Here is a 22287-nt window from a genome sequence, read left to right on the forward strand (position 1 = left end):
TTTTTTTTTAACTTTGACTTATTTTTGGCTGCTTGGGTCTTCATTGCTGCACATGGGCTTTTCTCAAGTTGCGGCGAGCGGGGGCTACTCTTCATTGCACTGTGCGGGCTTCTCATTGGGGTGGCTTCTCTTGTTGCGGAGCACGGGCTCTAGGCGCACGGGCTTCAGTAGTTGTGGCTCGCGGGCTCTAGAGCACAGGCTCAGTAGTTGTGGCTCATGGGCTTAGTTGCTCCATGGCTTGTGGGATCTTCCCAGACCAGGGCTCAAACACATGTCCCCTGCATTGGCAGGCAGATTCTTAACCACTGCACCACCAGGGAAGTCCCTTGTTCAGCTTTTTAATCACTGGTCATCTGAGAGCTAAAAATAATGATAGAGATGACAAATCACAGCTCCCCAAAGCTTATCAGCCAATCCAATAAAGGGAAAAAAATCAACTCAGTAATAGATACTTTCATACAGGTTTGAGGAAACAGGATAAGAAGAGCCCAGGAAAACTCACTTCATAAGTGCAAGGCAATTAACAGTCACTGAATAGTGGGCCTTCTTAAGCAAAGATGTCACATGCTCAGAGTCAGGGACAGTCAGAAGCTGCAGAATGTCCTCACCTGCTGACTGATGAAAATGACTGACGCTGGGGTGCCAGCTGAAAACTCAATTATTCACATCTACGAGGCAACTGCCCCCTACACAGCCAGCAGCAGCAGGTGGCGGGCAGGGGAGCTTGTTGGTTTGTTGTTAACATGCATTATCCATTTCTCTGGCCTTGGTGCTCAACAACAGCAATACCAATAGGCTGCTCTGAACTAAGAGTGGGTGGGCACCAACTCCATTCCAAGTACCTGGAAACACCCTAAAACTCAGCCACCGACAAGTGACAAGGGGGAAGATTCCTCATCCTACCATCATCATTTGCTATACTCTGTGACTTTCCTATTTCTCACAGTAATAAGAAAGAGAACCCAAAGTTTTGTGTATTCCTAATGATTAAGGCCACTTTTGTTAAAAGTGGGAAACTAGGTATTCATTTTCAAAGGCTCCACAGCTGTTTTTCAGCCTACTCACCACTTGCCTTACATCCTGGTGGCCCCAAAAGTCCTCTTTCAGTATGTGGAGTTGTCTTTCCGAAGGACAGAACCTAATAAGTAAGGTTAAGAAGTTCAGAAAATTCATTTCAGTACTTGCCAAGCACTAAATAAAGAAAATATAGAGCTTGTTTTGTCAAATCATTTATGTTTAAACTGTATTTTGAGAAAATATTTGTGCGGTTCTAATGTCTGCTGCTCTTTGTAAATAAAAGTTACAGAGTGGGGATGCAAAATGGTACAGACATTTTGCAGAAGAGTTTGGCAGTGTCTTATAAAGTGAGGTATACATTTACCATATGACCCAGCAATTTCACTCCTAGATGAAATGAAAATTTATGTTCTCATTAAAAACCTGTGCATGACTGTTTATAGTCGTTTGATTCACGATATCCAAAAACCGGAAACAATCAAAATTTCCCTCCACTGGGAGATGTGGAATGGGTAACACACTGTGGTACATAAATAGAATGGAATATTGGTCAGTAATAAGATGGAACAAACTACCGAGGTATGCAAAAACATGGATGAATTTTATAAGCATTACGCTAAGTGAAAGAAGCCAGACTCAAAAGCTATATACTGTATAATCCCACTTATAACTACATTCTGGTTAAGGTAAAACTATAAGGATGGAAAACAGATCCGTGGCTGACAGAGGGTGCAGATGTGGGGAGGGGCTCATTATGAATGGGCAGCTGGGTGGAATTCTTTGGCGTGATGGAGCTGTTTTGTATCTTGATTGTGATGGAGGTTATACGACTGCTTGTGTTTGTCAAAACTCACAGAGCAGAGTCAAAACTCACACAACAAGAGTGAATTTTATTGGATGTAAACCATACCCTAAATTTTTAATATTGAATGAAATCTAGGTAGAAAAAAGAACTCAAGGAATTCCTCTACAGTGGTAAACCACTTTGTCTCCCACCCTGATACATTTTCCTGTTTCAGCATCCTTGCTTATGCCACATTCTCTCCTTTTACATCTGGGTTACAGTTAAAATACAATCTGGAGATGAAGCAGACAGGACTCTTCAGAGTATATCCCTCCTTGCAAGACTCTAGTACCATGGACAGTAGCACTAGCCTGGCCAGTCCAGATAAACATGCATTCAGGTCTGCTCAAGTCTCAATACCTTTGCCCCAAAAGCTTTCTGAAAGAGATCAAACAGCCAGGGATGTCACATAGAGCACTAGACAAAAAAATCAGCAGTCCTGGGTAGAGACTTACCAAATCTGCCACTAATTCACAATGTGATCCTAAAAGAGTTACTTCACTTTTATATCTGTCAAAGTCTCAGCAGGAAAAAAGTCAAGTCAGGTAGCTCAAGAGACTTCCAAAGTGTTGGGAGGGTGAAGAGAATCAATAAAGAGTGCTGAAACACCCAGACATTACCAATAATGGGAAGCTGGTTCCTCCCTTAGTCCTCAAGATGAAAGAGGAGGAGGTGATGGTGTAACGAGAACCCAGCGAGATATGAAGCTGTGAAGGAGGTAAAGAATGAGCCAAAGCCGAAAATCACATCCCAAAACTTGGAAACACCATTTCTCTCCTCCCCTCCCCAATTTCCTATTGGTGTCTCCCATTGGCTAAACTCAACAGGCCAACTGGAAAGGGAGTTTAAGTGATGGTGGTCAGCCTCTAGGACTCAGGTGAGGGCAGACAGGGGCAAAGAATGGACCCTAGAAAGAGTGGAATAAAGAGAGCAAACTAAGAATAACAAGGACCACGTTATTTACTAAAGGCATGTAGATTGATGAAATTCTAAAATCCTTGATATGTAAACAGTCTATGAATCTACCTGACAGTCAACTTTTGAAGACCCCCTCCACGTTCCCTAGGAACCGCTCTTTCACACAGAATAATTCCTATTTCCTCAAGAATTGAATTACCTTCAGCCATTGGGCTAAAACCTGTTTCTCATCCAGCTAAACTGAATTTTACCCAGTAGTAGACAGTCAATATCCTTAGTTAAGCATAACTTCTTTAGAAAAATTCTCAGTTGCCTATCAAAACCTTGACCAAGATGCTTGAAAGGAATAAGCGTATGACTAAATCCTGATTTCTTCAGTTAAAGAGTTAAAGATCGTAGAGATTTGTTCTAAAAAAAAAGACTACAGGGCTTCCCTGGTGGCGCAGTGGTTGAGAGTCCGCCTGCCGATGCAGGGGACACGGGTTCGTGCCCCGGTTCGGGAAGATCCCACATGCCACGGAGCGGCTGGGCCCGTGAGCCATGGCACTGAGCCTGCGCGTCCGGAGCCTGTGCTCCGCAACGGGAGAGGCCACAACAGTGAGAGGCCCGCGTACTGCAAAAAAAAAAAAAAGGTTAAAAAAAAAAGAGTACAGCCTTCTGTTAGGGCCTCCTTCCTCACTCTACCATCTCGGGATATAGAATTATGAATATATACCTGAATATAATATAGACATGAAGCAGAAATAGTCTGAAATCCTCCAATTTTAAAAAATTTATCTTTTACTCTGTATGTAACATATTGATATTTCTGTCCTGACTCCATAACTATATAAGGGGCTATCAGTGAGTATACATGTATGTCTGTATATATGTATGTATGTATTTGTATTAAGTTCCAGAACTGAACCATAAATTACATGGAAAACTGGGTCACATGAAGATGAACACAGTCCATTTTCAGTCCTTAGACCACTGCTTAAGACTTCTGACAGCTGCTTTACTTAGATCTTTTTTTCACAATCCCCCAAATGACACTGTTTATTCTTCCCGTAAACTCAGCAAACTTTTTTCATCTCTGTGTATGTTTCCAGCTGCAATGGGAATAAAAACAACTCTGCAACATGAAAAAGAGAACTATGAAGGGGGTCAAGCTAAGCATGGCCTTAAGCAGGGTAATCTCTGTTGTGCTTGTAAGTCCAGAAACTATATTCAGCATGGCGCTGGTGTTGCAACCCAACAGATCATAAGTCCTGCAGCTCCCCCACTGAACTCTCAGTGGTAGTCGTGTCCAGGGTGCTTCTTGGGAGGATGTAAGTGGTACTGAGGCTATTCTTTCTCTGTCAAAACCCTAACGTTCTTCATCTATCAGGCACTGAGTTGTTAGACTGAGGCTTAAGTGTAACAATGTATTAAGCAGGTCATCTGGGGCTCCCAAATTGAAAGGAAGGGGCTAAGTAGCATGTGGATTGCTGATACTCTTCCAATTTAGGGTCTTTTTCCAACTTAAAGACTGCCAGAATCTATTCCCAAGAAATACAGTCGGACAAGTGGCTGGGTTTGAGCCACACTGATTTTCTGAGCTGCTCCGTGTACACTGACTGACCACCTGGCTAATCTGCCTCGTGGTGTGAAGGTAGGGCCCTCTGGCAGTATTCAAAGGGCTGTACTGAGCAGATTCTCGATATCACACAAGAGTAACTACAGCTCTGACCCATCTCCAAGGCCTGAGACAAAGTGCAAAGTAGACTCTTCTTGGAAGGCTTTCCTTCTTTCTTTCTGAAACGACTTTCCTTCTACCTCTGATCCCCATCATGTCCTCAAAAAAGCCATCCTTTTTCCTCTGCTTCCCATTTTGCCCTCATAATGATCTATGACCGACTCTCCATAGCCCCAATCTGCAGGACACCCATCAGTGGCTAGCTTTCCCCCAGAGTCCCTCGATCCAAAATCATTTCTCCCTCCCTAACACCTCATAAGAGGTGGATGATGTAGAAACTTAATATTCTCTAGAAATACCTTAATTTTGAGGTGAAAATTTTTAAATCAAAATAATATAGCACTCAAAGAAAATAACTATGAAATGCACTTTTCCATTTTCAATTAACTTTGCCTCCCTAAACTGTCCAGAGCAAAGACAGTGGAGAGTGCAGGGAACTCTCTACATTTTAAACTTCCTTTTGCAAAGGGAGAAGTAACTTCCTGTCTGACCCCCTCCAGGAAGAGGAAATGAAAAAAGGAAGACCTCTTCCTCCTCTGGAAGCCATCATCCACTTTATGATAGCCTATGTCTACCTTACAAACAAGGTTTTATTGAGGTCACTAAATCTACTTTAACAATTTATATTAAAATATCCTTTTTGGAATGTTTATCACAGACTCCTAACCTCCAAATTTATGCCACTAATTACATAATTTGAAATTACTCTTTTTTAATTAAGCTCTTTAACTTTGGGGATCTTATCTTGTTCTTGTAATTATCCTAGCTTTCAGTTTTACCCCATGTTATCTATCTTAATACTTCCTTGGAAATAAATGTACTGTAAGTAAATGTGAATGAAAATATATTTTAAAGAACTTCATAGATGTCAAACATAATTGTTCTGATTCTTGCAACCAGCACTGAGTTAAATACTCAAGTCGGGTTAAGATATTAACCTCTAGGGGACAGAGCCAAGATGGCCTACTAGGAGGACCCGGAATTCCTGTCTCCTCACAACTAGGGCACCTACCAGGCACCGGAGGGGGACCACAGACACCTAACGGGGTGGGAGAAACCCCCAGTAGGACATGTGGCGTGGGGAGAGTGAAGGGGGAGGAGAAGTGAAGGCGGGATGGGACTGTCGCCCCCGATGGCCGGCTGGGGAAGGGGAAGGGATCCCACGCCCGAAGGGGGAAATTGGGGAACCATCGGGAGGGCAGAGGATCAAAAGGGAGTGTGGCCAGGTTTCCCCTGCCCACTCGGGCCCCCAGGAACCTGCTGAGATCCTGGGCCTGATCCTCCGCCCATGGAGGCCCCCTCCAGCCGCGCGGATTCTGAAGGAGTGGGAGGGAGGGAAGGGGGAGCAAAGGTAAAGGCCAGACCTCCAGGACCAGCACCCCTGAGGGGTGGCCCAGCGGGGCCCACCCACGGTTAGGGGTCCAGCAGCTGATGGGGGAGACCCTTGGGGAGATGGTGGAGAAGGGGCACGAAGGAATGGAAGAGAACGGGGCCAGTGCTTTCCCTGTCGACTTAGGCACCGGGAAGCCTGTTGGACTGCCAGGCCTAATCCTCTGCCCTCGGAGCCTCCCTCCTGCCTCGCAGAGCCCAAGCCCCACCCCTACACCCCCACCCAAGGCCCCACAATACACTCAGAGACCCCCTCCAACGCCCTGGGCCTAAACCCCACCCACACACCCTCACTCAGGGCCCTACCTCCAAACTCGGGAACTCCACAGCCCAGAGGCCCTCCTTGCAACGCGCTGCCTCTCCCCTTCCGCGCAGGTCCTAAGCAGACGCCCCACCGCACGCTTGAACGTCGCCCCGCCTACGCCCCGCCCCACGCTCAAACATCAACCCCCACCCAAGTCCTGTCCCACCCTAAACCCCGCCCCTGCCTAAGTTCCACCCCCTGCCTAAACTCTGCCCCCAAAGACAAGGCTTTTTTTTTTCTTTTTTCTTCTTTCCCCTTTTACATTGGGGCTCTGTTTTACTATGTTGACTCGTTGTTGATTCTTTTTCTGGCTTTTTTTAACATTTTTATTGGAGTATAGTTGCTTTACAATGGTGTGTTAGTTTCTGCTGTACAATAAAGTGAATCAGCTATATGTATACATATATCCCCATATCCCCTCCCTCTTGCATCTCCCTCCCTCCCATCCTCCGTATCCCACCGCTTTAGGTGGAAACAAAGCACCGAGCTGACCTCCCTATGCTATGCGGTTTCTTCCCACTAGCTATCTATTTTACATTTGGTAGTGTATATATGTCCATGCCACTCTCTCACTTCATCCCAGCTTACACTTCCCCCTCCCTATGACCTCAAGTCCATTCTCTACGTCTGCGTCTTTATTCCTGTCCTGCCCATAGGTTCTTCAGAAACATTTTTTTTTTATATTCCATATATATGTGTTAGCATACAGTATGTATTTTTCTCTTTCTGACTTACTTCACTGTGTAAGACAGACTCGAGGTCCATCCACCTCACTACAAATAACTCAATTTCGTTTCTTTTTATGGCCGAGTAATATGCCAATGTATACATGTGCCACATCTTCTTTATCCATTCATCTGTTGATGGACACTTAGGTTGCTTCCATGTCCTGGGTATTGTAAATAGAGCTGAAATGAACACTGTGGTACATGACTCTTTTTGAATCATCGTTTTCTCAGGGTATATGCCCAGCAGTGGGATTGCTGGGTCATAATGTAGTTCTAATTTTAGGGTTTTTTTGGTTTTTTTCTGAATTTTATTTTATTTTTTTTATACAGCAGGTTCTTATTAGTTATCCATTTAATACATATTAGTGTATATATGTCAACCCCAATCTCCCATCATCACACCACCACCACCACCCCAGGCCACTTTCCCCCCTTGGTGTCCATAAGTTTGTTCTCTACATCTGTGTCTCTATTTCTGCCTTGCAAACTGGTTCATCTGTACCATTTTTCTAGGTTCCACATATATGCATTAATATACGATATTGGTTTTTCTCTTTCTGACTTACTTCACTCTGTATGACAGTCTATAGATCCATCCACGTCTCTACAAATGATCCAATTTCGTTCCTTTTTATTCCTGAATAATATTCCATTGTATATATGTACCACATCTTCTTTATCCATTTGTCTGTTGATGGGCATTTAGGTTGCTTCCATGACCTGGCTATTGTAAATAGCGCAGCAATGAACATTGGGGTGCATGTGTCTTTTTGAATTATGGTTTACCCTGGGCATATACCCAGTACTGGGATTGCTGGGTCATATGGTAATTCTATTTTTAGTTTTTTAAGGAACCTCCATACTGTTCTCCATAGTGGCTGTATCAATGTACATTCCCACCAGCAGTGCAAGAGGGTTCCCTTTTCTCCACACCCTCTCCAGCATTTATTGTTTGTAGACTCTTTGATGATGGGCATTCTGACTGGTGTGAGGTGATACGTCATTGTGGTTTTGATTTGCATTTCTCTAATGATTAGTGATGTTGAGCATCGTTTCATGTGTTTGTTGGCAATCTGTATATCTTCGTTGGAGAAATGTCTTCTGCCCATTTGTGGATTGGGTTGTTTGTTCTTCTGATATTGAGCTGCATGAGCTGCTTGTATATTTTTGAGATTAATCCTTCGTCTGTGGCTTCATTTGCAACTGTTTTCCCCCATTCTGAGGGTTGCCTTTTCGTCTTGTTTATGGTTTCCTTTGCTGTGCAAAAGCTTTTAAGTTTCATTAAGTCCCATTTGTTTATTCTTCTTTTTATTTCCATTTCTCTAGGAGGTGGGTCAAAAAGGATCTTGCTGTGATTCACAGAGTGTTCTGCCTATGTTTTCCTCTAAGAGTTTTATAGTGCCTCGCCTTACATTTAGGTCTTTAATCCATTATGAGCTTATTTTTGTGTATGATGTTAGAGAGTGTTCTAATTTCATTCTTTTACATGTAGCTGTCCAGTTTTCCCAGCACCACTTATTGAAGAGGCTGTCTTGTCTCCATTGTATATTCTTGCCTCCTTTATCAAAGATAAGGTGACCATATGTGCGTGGGTTTATCTCTGGCTTTCTATCCTGTTACATGATCTATATTTCTGTTTTTGTGCAAGGACTATACTGTCTTGATCACTGTAGCTTTGTAGTATAGTCTGAAGTCAGGGAGCCTCATTCCTCCAGCTCCATTTTTCTTTCCCAAGATTGCTTTGGCTATTCGGAGTCTTTTGTGTTTCCATACAAATTGTGAAATTTTTTGTTCCAGTTCGGTGAAAAATGCCATTGGTAATTTGATAGCGATTGCACTGAATCTGTAGATTGCTTTGGGTAGTAGAGTCACTTTCACAATGTTGATTCTTCCAATCCAAGCACATGGTATATCTCTCCGTCTTTTGTAACACTTTTATTTTTCCTAATAAATCTTTTATTTTTCTAATTTTATTTTATTCTTTATACTTTGTTATTCTTCTCTCCTTTTGGCTTGTTCCCACCCCCTTTTTTTTCTTTTTTCTGTTGTATTTTTATTTTATCTTGTTGCAGTTGTTTCAATTATAGTTTTATTTTTCCTAATATAATTTTTATCCTTCAAATTCTATTTTGTTTTTTATTCTTTGGCATTGTACTGCTCCTTTATTTCCTTCTTTCTTCCTTTTTTTTTTTTTTTAAAACCACACCACAAAGCTTGTGGGATCTTGGTTCCGAGGCCAGAAGTCAGGCCCAAGCTCCTGTGGTGGGAGCTCTGAGTCCAATCCACTGGACTAACAGAAAACCTCAGTCCCCAAGGAATATCAATCAGAGTGAGGCCTCCCGGAAGTCTTCTTCTCAGCACCAGGACCCAGCTCTATCCAACTGCCTGCAAACTCCAGTACTGGACGTCTCAGGCCAAACAAACAGTTAGACAGGAATACAGCACCACCCATCAGAAAAAAAAAATGAAACGATAAAAACATGTTAGAGACGAAGGAGCAAGGTAAAAACCTACATGACCAAATAAATGAAGACAAAAGAGGCAACTTACCTGAAGAAGAATTCAGAGTAATGATAGTAAAGATGATCCAAAACCTCGGAAACAGAATGGAGAAAATACAAGAAACATTTAACAAGGATCTAGAAGAACTAAAGAGCAAACAAATAATGATGAACAACACAATTACTGAAATTAAAAATACCCTAGAAAGAATCAATAACAGAATAACTGAGGCAGAAGAACGGATAAGTGACCTGGAAGATAAAATAGTGGAAATAACTGCATGGGAGCATAATAAAGAAAAAAGAATGAAAAGAATTGAGGACAGTCTCAGAGACCTCTGGGACAACATTAAACACACCAACATTCAAATTATAGGGGTCCCAGAAGAAGAAGAGAAAAAGAAAGGGTCAGAGAAAATAACTGAAGAGATTATAGTCGAAAACTTCCCTAATATGAGAAAGGAAATAGTCAAGCCCAGGAAGCCCAGAGTCCCAAACAGGATAAACCCAAAGAGGAACATGCCGAGACACATATTAATCAAACTGTCAAAAATTAAATACAAAGAAAAAATACTAAAAGCAGCAAGGGAAAAGTAACAAATAATATGCAAGGGAGTCTCCATAAGGTTAACAGCTGATATTTCAGCAGAAACTCTGCAAGCCAGAAGGGACTGGCAGGACATGTTTAAAGTGATGAAAGGGAAGAACCTACAACCAAGATTACTCTAACCAGCAAGGACCTCATTCAGATTCAATGGAGAAATTAAAACCTTTACAGATAAGCAAAAGTTAAGAGAGTTCAGCACCACCAAACCAGCTTAACAACAAATGCTAAAGGAACTTCTCTAGGCAGGAAACACAAGAGAAATAAAAGACCTACAATAACAAACCCAAAACAATTAAGAAAATGGTAATAGGAACATACATATCTATAATTACCTTAAATGTGAATGGATTAAATGCTCCAACCAGAAGACACTGACTCACTGAATGGATACAAAAACAAGACCCATATATAAGCTGTCTACAAGAGACCCACTACAGACCTAGGGACATATACAGACTGAAAGTGAAGGAATGGAAAATGATATTCCATGCAAATGGAAATCGAAAGAAACCTGGAGTAGCAATTCTCATATCAGACAATAGAGGCTGTAAAATAAAGACTATTACAAGAGACAAAGGAGGACACCATGTAACGATCAAGGGATCAATCCAAGAAGCAGATATAACAATTGTAAATATTTATGCACCCAACAGAGGAGCACCTCAATACATAAGGCAAATGCTAACAGCCATACAAGGGGAAATCGACAGTAACACAATGATAGTAGGGGACTTTAACACCTCACTTTCACCAATGGACAGATCATCCAAAATGAAAATAAATAAGGAAACACAAGCTTTAAATGATACATTAAACAAGATGGACTTAATTGATATTTATAGGACATTCCATCCAAAAACAACAGAACATACTTTCTTCTCAAGTGCTCATGGAACATTCTCCAGGATAGATCATGCCTTGGGTCACAAATCAAGTCTTGGTAAATTTAGGAAAATTGAAATTGTATCAAGTATCTTTTTGGACCACAATGCTATGAGACTAGATATCAATTACAGGAAAAAGATCTGTAAAAAATACAAACACATGGAGGCTAAACAATACACTACTTAATAACCACAAGATCACTGAAGAAATCAGAGGAAATCAAAAAATACCTAGAAACAAATGACAAAGAAAACACGATGACCCAAAACCTGTGGGATGCAGGAAGAGCAGTTCTAAGAGGGAAGTTTATAGCAATACAATCCTACCTCAGGAAACAAGAAAAATCTCAAATAAACAACCTAACCTTACACCTAAAGCAATTAGAGAAGGAAGAACAAAAAAACCCAAAGTTAGCAGAAGGAAAGAAATCATAAAGATCAGAGCAGAAATAAATGAAATAGAAGCAAAGAAAACGATAGGAAAGATCAATAAAACTAAAAGCTGGTTCTTTGAGAAGATAAACAAAATTGATAAACCATTAGCCAGACTCATCAAGAAAAAAAGGGAGAAGAATCAAATCAACAGAATTAGAAATGAAAAAATAGAAGTAACAACTGACACTGGAGAAATACAAAGGATCATGACAGATTACTACAAGCAACTCTATGTCAATAAAATGGACAACCTGAAAGAAATGGACAAATTCTTAGAAAAGCACAACCTTCCGAGACTGAATGAGGAAGAAACAGAAAATACAAACAGACCAACCACAAGCACTGAAGCTGAAACTGTGATTAGAAATCTTCCAACAAACAAAAGTCCTGGACCAGATGGCTTCACAGGCGAATTCTATCAAACATTTAGAGAAGAGCTAACACCTATCCTTCTCAAACTCTTCCAAAATATAGCAGAGGGAGGAACACTCTCAAACTCATTCTAGGAGGCCACCATCACCCTGATACCAAAACTAGACAAAGATGTCACAAAAAAAGAAAACTACAGGCCAATATCATTGATGAACATAGATGCAAAAATTCTCAACAAAATACTAGCAAACAGAATCCAAAAGCACATTAAAAGGATCATACACCATGATCCAGTGGGGTTTATCCCAGGAATGCAAGGATTCTTCAATATACGTAAATCAATCAATGTGATACACCATATTAACAAACTGAAGGATAAAAACTATATGATAATTTCAATAGATGCAGAAAAAGCTGTTGACAAAATTCAACACCCATTTATGATAAAAACTCTCCAGAAAGTAGGCATAGAGGGAACCTACCTCAACATAATAAAGGCCATATATGACAAACCCACAGCCAACATCATTCTCAATGGTGAAAAACTGAAACTATTTCCTGAAAGACCAGGAACAAGACAAGGTTGCCCACTCTCACCACTATTATTCAACATAGTTTTGGAAGTTTTAGCCACAGCAATCAGAGAAGAAAAAGAAATAAAAGGAATCCACATCGGAAAAGAAAAAGTAAAACTGTCACTGTTTGCAGATTATGATACTATACAGAGAGAATCCTAAAGGTCCTAAAGATGCTAGCAGAAAACTACTGGAGCTAATCAATGAATTTCGTAGAGCAGCAGGATACAAAATTAATGCAGAGAAATCTCTTGCATTCCTATACACTAATGATGAAAAATCTGAAAGAGAAACTATGGAAACACTCCCATTAACCACTGCAACAAAAAGAATAAAATTCCTAGGGATAAACCTACCTTAGGAGACAAAAAACGTGTAAGCAGAAAACTATAAGAATCATGCAAGAAATTAAAGATGATACAAACAGATGGAGAGATATACTATGTTCTTGGATTGGAAGAATCAACATTGTGAAAATGACTCTACTACCCAAAGCAATCTACAGATTCAATGCAATCCCTATCAAACTACCAATGGCATTTTTTCACAGAGCTAGAACAAAAAATTGCATGCAATTCCATTTGTATGGAAACACAAAAGACCCTGAATAGCCAAAGCAAAATTGAGAAAGAAAAATGGAGCTGGAGGAATCAGGCTCCCTGACTTCAGACTATACGCCAAAGCTACAGTAATCAAGACAGTATGGTACTGGCACAAAAACAGAAGTACAGATAAATGGAATAGGATAGAAAGCCCAGAGATAAACCCACGCACATATGGTCACCTTATCTTTGATAGGGCAGCAAGAGAATACAATGGAGACAAGAGAACCTCTTCAATAAGTGGTGCTTGGAAAACTGGACAGCTACATGTAAAAGAATGAAATAAGAACACTTCCTAACACTGTACACAAAAATAAATGCAAAATGGATTAAAGACCTAAATTTAAGGCCAGACACTATAAAACTCTTAGAGGAAAACATAGGAAGAACACTCCAAGATATAAATCACAGCAAGATCCTTTTTGACCCCCCTCCTAGAGAAATGGAAATAAAAACAAGAATAAACAAATGGGACCTAGTGAACCATAAAAGCTTTTGCACAGTGAACAAAACCATAAAAAAGATGAAAAGACAACCCTCAGAACGGGAGAAAATAGTTGCAAATGAAGCAACTGACAAAGGATTAATCTCCAAAATATACAAGCAGCTCATGCAGCTCATTATCAAAAAAAACCAAACAACCCAATCCACAAATGGGCAGAAAACCTAAACAGACATTTCTCCAAAGAAGATATACAGATTGCCAACAAACACATGAAAGGATGCTCAACATCACTAATAATTAGAGAAATGCAATTCAAAACTACAATGAGGTACCACCTCACACTGGTCAGAATGGCCATCATCAAAAAGTCTACAAACTATAAATGCTGCACAGGGTGTGGAGAAAAGGGAACCCTCTTGCACTGCTGGTGGGAATGTACATTGATACAGCCACTATGGAGAACAGTATGGAGGTTCCTTAAAAAACTAAAAATAGAACTACCATATGACCCAGCAATCCCACTACTGAGCATATACCCTGAGAAAACCATAATTCAAAACGATACATAATTCATGTACCACAATGTTCATTGCAGCACTATTTATAATAACCGGGACATGGAAGCAACCTAAGTGTCCATCAATATATAAATGGATAAAGCAGATGTGGCACATACATACAATGGAATATTACTCAGCCATAAAAAGAAACGAAATTGAGTTATTTGTAGTGAGGTGGATGGACCTAGGGTCTGTCATACAGAGTGAAGTAAGTCAGAAAAAGAAAAACAAACACCGCATACTAACACATATATGTGGAATCGAGAAAAAAAATGGTTCTGATGAACCTAAAGGCAGGACAGGAAAAAAGACACAGACATAGAGAATGGACTTGAGGACACGGGGAGGGGGAAGGGTAAGCTGGGACAAAGTGAGAGAGTGGCATGGCCATATATACACTACCAAACGTAAAAGATAGCTAGTGGGAAGCAGCTGCATAGCACAGGGAGATCAGCTCCGGGCTTTGTGTCCACCTAGAGGGGTGGGATAGGGAGAATGGGAGGGAGACGCAGGAGGGTGGAGATATGGGGATATACGTATGCATATAGCTCATTCACTTTGTTATACAGCAGAAACTAACACAACACTGTAAAACAATTATACTCCAATAAGGATGTTAAAAAAAAAAGTTATTAACCTCTAAGCTGTAAGAGGACCCAGGGCTGAAAAAGCTAATCTATCACCTAGATGTTAGCAACTTACTCCATAGAATCGGACTCATCAGCTGTTACATTAACTCACACAGGTTAAACACAATGACCTTTGGAAAGCTTCTTTCTCAGACCAAACTGTCAACTCTCTTCCTTGAAAGATGTCTCTATCTAAAATGGTATCTCGAGTTCCCAACTGACTCCACCCCACTCCTACTGACATACTAGAATGCAGGAAGACCACCGTAGATCATTTCTTGTTGTGTCGGGTGCTTTTTGAAAGAAGGAGCAAGACTGGCAAACAGCAACTGAAAAATCCATTAAATAGATCTTTCAACAAAATGCAGAATAAGCTTGAAAAATAATGAGACCATTGCTGAATGAGGCAGATGGCTTGGCAACCCTAAAAGACTAACATCAAACAAACATTCATTTGAGTCTTCATCTAGCTTCACTAAATTAGTATGTGAATTCAAACATTTGTCTTTTGATATTTCTTTCCTGGTGATGGGAACTATGTGAGTAAGGACCACTAGCAAGAGAGGAGGAAATGCTAGCCAAAGAAAATGGCACTTATAAGTCATGCTGACACTCAGCCTGATAGGGGTATAACAGAATCTATTGGAGACCTTCCATCTATACCTCAAAGGCCTAAGGACATATTTGAGTTCTTCTCTCATGTGTAATTATCCATAATTATTGCCCCAAGTTTTTCAAACTTTGCCACCACATTCTTTGTGCATTGCAGTAGAATCCTTGCCATGCTATTGGTGAAATGATCTTCAAAGATAGTCGCAAACAGGAAACACAGACTTACTCTATGAAAGTTCATAAAGGGGTGGTGATTGAGAGGAGAAAAATCTCTTGCTAATCGCATACCTAAAATGAGAGATACAGTCTTATTAAAAACCACAGCCCTCAAAGAGTTTACTAGTTAAGAACATCAGACCTTGGTCACCAAAGCGTACAAAGCCTATACTGAAGATGTGTATGTGTGTCCCACAAGATTCACTTAGATTTTCTACTCGAAGAACAAAAATTTCAACACACTGAATATTTATAGGAGACCATAAAAGCAACTTAGCAGTTAAAAAAGGAAGCCACTACAAAGGAAAGGATTTGCAATTCACTCTGGAAAAGTCAATGCTAATCTCTCTTTTAAATGACTCACTATGAAAATAAAAGATGTTCAAAATGCATCAAAAGAATATGTGAGCAGGATTAAAGGCAAATTTAAGAGTGGCTTTATTCTCTTTTCAGTGCTGTCAGTCAAAAGTATTCCTGTGGTACTAGGGAAAAATTACCTCTCTAGTCATCCCAGAGAACTCATAACCCTAATGAGAGGAAATGTGATGATTTGTAAGCATAAAATACTGACACATGATGTGAGGCTGTCTTCGGTGAAGAAGTACTTCCAGTTAGACAATAACTGAACCATTCCAAGAACTGGAAGTACTTCCAGTTAGGCAAGAAGGCAGAAAAACTTTACAACCTTTCTTCCCAGTATCCAAGCAGACTCCATATGCTAGAGTCTAAGCCAAAACCCCGGAAACACTCACCGGGGTGCACAGTATAGCCCAAGAGCGAAAATTCCCTCGAAGGAAATCCACGAAAACCTTACTTTATAATAAAAACCCTCCAGTAGGTCATGAATTAGCCTTTAACAACTTTCTACAGTTTCCATATTTTTTTATAAAGAGCATATATTAACTTTATAATCTTAGAAAACACTTTGCATCTTTCCAAAATGTTAAGATAAATTATAGAGAGAAATTCTTTAAATTGTTTTCCCTATTTGCCAGTTAGGTAAGTTAGGCCAGCTTCTAGCCTGAGGCTCTCACATGAAACACCCTTTCCCAGTATCACTTAAAACTGCTATTTCTCTTCCTTTTTTTTTTTTTTTTTTTTTATGTTAATTATTTTTTTTTTAACATCTTTATTGGGGTATAATTGCTTTACAATGGTGTGTTAGTTTCTGCTTTATAACAAAGTGAATCAGTCATACATAAACATATGTTCCCATATGTCTTCCCTGTTGCGTCTCCCTCCCTCCCACCCTCCCCATCCCACCCCTCCAGGCTGTCACAAAGCACCGAGCCAATATCCCTGTGCCATGAGGCTGCTTCCCACTAGCTATCTACCTTACTGCGTTTGTTACTATGTATATGCCCATGACTCTCTCTCGCCCTGTCACAGTCTCTTCCTTTTAAACCCATGTGACCTGTTAAACCAAGAAATTGTTTCCCCATTTTTGTTTTTTTTTTTTTTGCGGTACGCAGGCCTCTCACTGTTGTGGCCTCTCCCGTTGCGGAGCACAGGCTCCGGACGCGCAGGCTCAGCGGCCATGGCTCACGGGCCCAGCCGCTCTGCGGCATGTGGGAAGCCCCTAAAAGTTCTTCTTGAACCTACTCTATCACTTTTTATCATCCTGTTCCTTGCAGATATTTTCAAGTTTGTTATTCATGTCTAAAACAGGGCTTACCTGGTGGTGCAGTGGTTAAGAATCCGCCTGCCGGGCTTCCCTGGCGGCGCAGTGGTTGAGAGTCCGCCTGCCGATGCAGGGGACACGGGTTCGTGCCCCGGTTCAGGAGGATCCCACATGCCGCGGAGCGGCTGGGCCCATGAGCCATGGCCGCTGAGCCTGCACGTCCGCAGCCTGTGCTCCGCAATGGGAGAGGCCACAGCAGTGAGAGGCCCACATACCACAGAACAAACAAACAAACAAAAAAGAATCCACCTGCCAATGCAGGGGGAACGGGTTCGATCCTTGGTCCGGGAAGATCCCACATGTCTCAGAGCAACTAAGCCCGTGTACCACAACTACTGAGGCTGTGCTCTAGAGCCCGTGAGCCACAACTACTGAGCCCGTGTGCCACAACTACTGAAGCCCACGTGCCTAGAGCCTGTGCTCCGCAACAAGAGAAGCCACCGCAATGAGAAGCCCCGCGCAGCGCCAACGAAGAGTAGCCCGCGCTCGCCGCAACTAGAGAAAAGCCCTCGCACAGCAACGAAGACCTGACGCAGCCAAAAATAAATAAATAAATAAATATATTTTTAAATGTCTGAAACATCTTTTGCATATAGAGTTATTAGTCAAAGTCTAAAATTACAAAGGGTTTCTTGCTTTAGCTCTATTTCTTAGGGAACATCGGACCAATAAAGGAGTTAATAGATAAAAGGTTTTTCCTCTAGATACCAATTGTGTTACATCGATTACAATGTAAAATTCAAGTGTATAGAAATTCACTTGACACCTACTAAACAAGACAGCATGAACAAGAGTAATCTAATATATACTAATTTCAGTGGAGAAAATAAATGTTTGTGGGAGGGGGGAGTTTAAAGTGGCATTAAATATAAGTACTACTGTAAGTACTGTTTCACTGTAAGTTCCCACTGTGCTTCACACAATGCTCAGCACACAGTAAACAGTCAAGTGGTTTAGTGGAAAGAACAGTGGATTAGGAGTCAAGAGGCCTGGATTCTCGCTCTAGCTTCACGACTATGTAAATGGACTATGTATCCATTTCCTCATCAGTAAAACAGGAGTTGAATCTACCTCGCCTGATTCAGAGGCCTGGGTGCAGATGAGAGAACGAATGAGAATGAACACTTTATTTAAATTATAAAGCAGTTTTCAGTTCACTAATTTGTCCCCTTATATAATCCTGATATGGAAAGAAAAACTTTATTATAAAATGGCATCTTATTGTCACTAAAATCCCCCAAGATCAACAATAATCAAATTCTACCTGTTTCTGTGAGTACATTTTGGGACATGAAATGGTTGGGTATTAAAGCATCAAAGATATTTGAAGGGCTGCTCTCCAAGTTATTTGAAATTCTTAACACAATTTTAAAAATTCCCTCTTGTGGGAATCAAGCCATAGTCGTTCAGGGTTTTGACAACTGGGACACCTTATGGGACACCAAGCAAGAGCTCTGTTTCTTCTGCCAGACCCCCACTGCAGAAAGTTACAGCCCCTCCCTTGCCTTACAGAAGAGTAATGCTGGAAAATCCAAAATAATTCATTTTTATTCCTACCCGGAGTGATAAAAGGACACTGGGAAGAGTAAGAGTGAAATATAAGGACACAACTTATAGGCTGATGGTCAAGTAGGTCGGTGGTGCCAAAGCTTTGAAAATACTCAGAACATACCAAACCACACAAAGCTGGTTCACTTTACACCACCGGTCAACAAACTTTTTCTATAAAGGGCCAGAGAATAAATATATAAGGCCTTGCAGACCATGCAGCAACCGTCACAGCCATTTAACTCTGCTTTTGTAGTGTGAAAGCAGTCATAGGCAATACACAAAAACAGGTTCCAATAAAACTTATTTATGGATGCTGAATTTTGAATTTCATATAATTTTCAAACATTATGAAATTTTTCATATACTATAAAAAGTTATTGTTTTGATTTTTTCAATAATGTAAAAACATAAAAACCATTCTTAGCTTGCAAGCCATACAAAAACAAGCCACAAGCTGGATTTGGCCCACAGACTGACCCCTGTTTTAGACAAAGAAATCGCATGAATTTAGGCCAGGCTCCCCAGAAGCAGATCTGAAGAATCAGTGTACAACTAATTTATTAAGGAAGTCCTGCCATGGGAAACCAGTCAAGGAGAGGAGGAAGCAGAGAACAGGGAAGGAAGAGAAATTGTAAGTCAGCTGTCAAGATGGCCCCCAATGGTTCCCACCTCCTGGTATTCACACCCTTGTGTAGTCCTCTCCCACAATGTACCAGGGCTGGCCTCTGCAATGGAACATGACAGAGATGACGGTATGCCATTTCCAAAATTAAGTTATAAAAGACTGCTGATTTTGTCTTGGGCTCTCTCTCTGTCTCTGTCTCTGTCTCTCTCTCAGTAGCATTGGAAAAATGCAGCTGCCATGTCTTGAACACATTCAAGCAGCCCTGTGTAAAGGTCCACATGGCAAGAAATTGAGGTCTCCAGCCAACAGCCATATGAGTGAGCTGGGAAGCAGATTCCCCAGCTTCAGATGACTCTCAACTCCAACTTTATGAGAGACCCTGAGCCAGAACGACCCAGCTAAGCCACTCCCAGATCCCTGACCCTCAGAAACTGTGTGTTAAAACATTTTTGCTGTTTTCAGATGCTAAGTTCTGTGGTAATTCGTCACACAGTAATCAGAATTCCAAAGCCATGCAAGGAGGTAGTCTCTGGTACCTCAAGGGGCTTCTGGAGTTTAAGTTCTTCCTCAGAGTTGCCTTGACCAGAGAGACAAGGGAGCTGGAGCTTTGAAACTCTACCGCCCATCAGGTAAGAGCCACCCCAGGGGAATATAAACTCCCAGGCACCTCCACCTCTCTGCATGCGAGGGACAAAAGTGGGGGCAGTCCACAGAGAATAAGCCACAGGTGCTGTTTTCGTAGCTGAACGTTTAAAAGGTTTCTCTGGATCTGGATACAGCACTGACATTATCCACTAAAGCCCATTTTTTTGGATACAATTGACATATAACATTGTGTAAGTTTAAGGTGTACAGCGTGTTGACCTGACACATTTACACATTACAATGTGATTACCACCAGAGCATTAGCTCATACATCTCTCACATCACATAATTAGCATTTCTTTTTGTGGTGGAAATGATTAAGGTCTAGTCTCTTAGCAACTTTGAAGTTTATAATACAGTATTGTTGTCTATAATTACTATGCTGTGCATTAGATCTCCAGGACTTATTTATCCACTAGTTGCAAGTTTTTACTCTTAAACAACATGTGCCCAATTCCCCCACCCCCTCAGCCCCTGGTAACCGGCATTCTACTCTCTGTTTTTATGAGGTTGGCTTTTCTAAATTCTATGTATAAGTGAGATCATACAGTATTTATCTCTTTCTTGTTTGACTTATCTCATTTAGCACAATGCACTACTGGCCATTTTTATGAGTTTTTCAAATGTACAGATACATCTTTAAAGCTAAATTTGAGTGTACAGGTTTGCAACATGTTGTAAATGAAATTAACTTACCAACAAGGCTCAGCATTCCAATTTCACATTCCCTACGTGTCCCAAAGACAAGCTGAACATTAAGAATTCTCACCAGAAAAATTAGGTATTGATGCCTTTAGATAATCTAGCATGAAGACAATCAATAAAATCACTCTGTCAGTTACAGATGTTAAATGATGAAAGACAGTATAAAGCTCTTTACTTGGCCACAGATATCAACTTTACCAGGTACAGCGTTCTAGCCTCTGAATTCCTACATACACTTAGGACAGTATTATATAAGTTTATAATAAATCCTTCAATAAATAACAAACTAAGGACCTGTTCCCTAACCAATATTAAAATTTTAAATCAACCCTGGCATTTTTTTTAAAGAAAAACTGAAATAGTGACCCCCTCTAAATCTTAAATATCCTTCCTCATCTCTACAAATTATCCCGCTTTGCTTCTCATTTATAAGGAACTCAAACTGGACCACAGAGCTCGGCACAACTGTAATCTTGCCAAGCACTGATCATATCCGGTCCTGACTGTGTTAAGCTGTCACAAGGGCAAAATGAAAATAGATGGACTTAGCAGGGCTGGACAGCAGAGCCACAGAGCTGTCAGGACACGGCTCTGGTAGGTCAAAGCTTAGGTGCCTAGGAGTCTGCAAAATACAAAGGGATGCTGAAGCACAGGGAGGGCGCCAGTTCACAGAGACCCCTTTGAGATCTTTCTCCATCTGCAAGCACCACACGCGCGCGCGCGCGCACACGCGCACACACACACACACACACACACACACACACACACACACACACTGTGCCGGTCATTTTCATTTTCTATTTACCCTCAGATCCATATCTTGTTCTTGCCCTGCTGTGCTCCATATCACAGAGAGGCTGACCCCTGCAGGCCGATATCTGCAGTCAACTGGCTTCCGGCTTGTTTCAGCCAATGGGAGGCACAGTCAGAAGACTGGAGGGTAGGAAACAGGGGGAAGCCAACGATCTTCTCCCTAACTCTCTCTTTGCTGCAAGGCAGCAACTGTGTCTTTATGGCTCCAGCTCCAGTGGAAAGCCCGTGTCCCCTAGCTCCTACCAGGGGCCCTCAGTTTCTGTGCTCTGATAACACTCCTGACTCCTGCGGCCCTTCAGCCAAGGGGTGAGAGCAGCTTCCTCATGTTGTTAATTTTTGTGTCGCCTCACAATCCCCTATTTGGCGTCTCAGCTCTTCCACCTCCTGTGTAACCAATTCCCTGTGTTGATTTTCCTCTACTTGAAATACTTGAAGTGGTTTCTGTTTTCCTGACTGTACCCTCATCCACATACCGGACATGTCTGGACTCAAATGTGAATTTCAACACTGGTATGTGGGTTTCAACAAGCAAACTATTCTTATGAATTCAATATATATCAAACAAGGAAGCAACAAGCTGTTTTTGAGCTCCAACTATGTATGTGCCGGCCATTGTGCTCGACACAACAGCTGGGACAGAGACTTTGAGGATTGCATCCATTACCCAAAAAGCTTTTGAGAACAACTCACTTGCCATTTCTGGGTGAGGTCTCCAAGGTCTCCTTCCTGGAGGCTGCAGCTTTCCTGAGCTTTGTTCTCACATCAGTATTCGCCTAAGCTCTTATTCCTATACCAAACCACTTTATTCCCAAATTATCTAGAATGGCTCTGTTTTACTGACCAATTCCAGATTAATACACCATATAAGTGTATTTTAAGTATGCTGTGTTAAAACCTAGCCAAATAGTCTGC

Source organism: Delphinus delphis, chromosome X (genome assembly GCF_949987515.2).
Source record: "Delphinus delphis chromosome X, mDelDel1.2, whole genome shotgun sequence".
Lineage (NCBI taxonomy): Eukaryota > Metazoa > Chordata > Mammalia > Artiodactyla > Delphinidae > Delphinus > Delphinus delphis.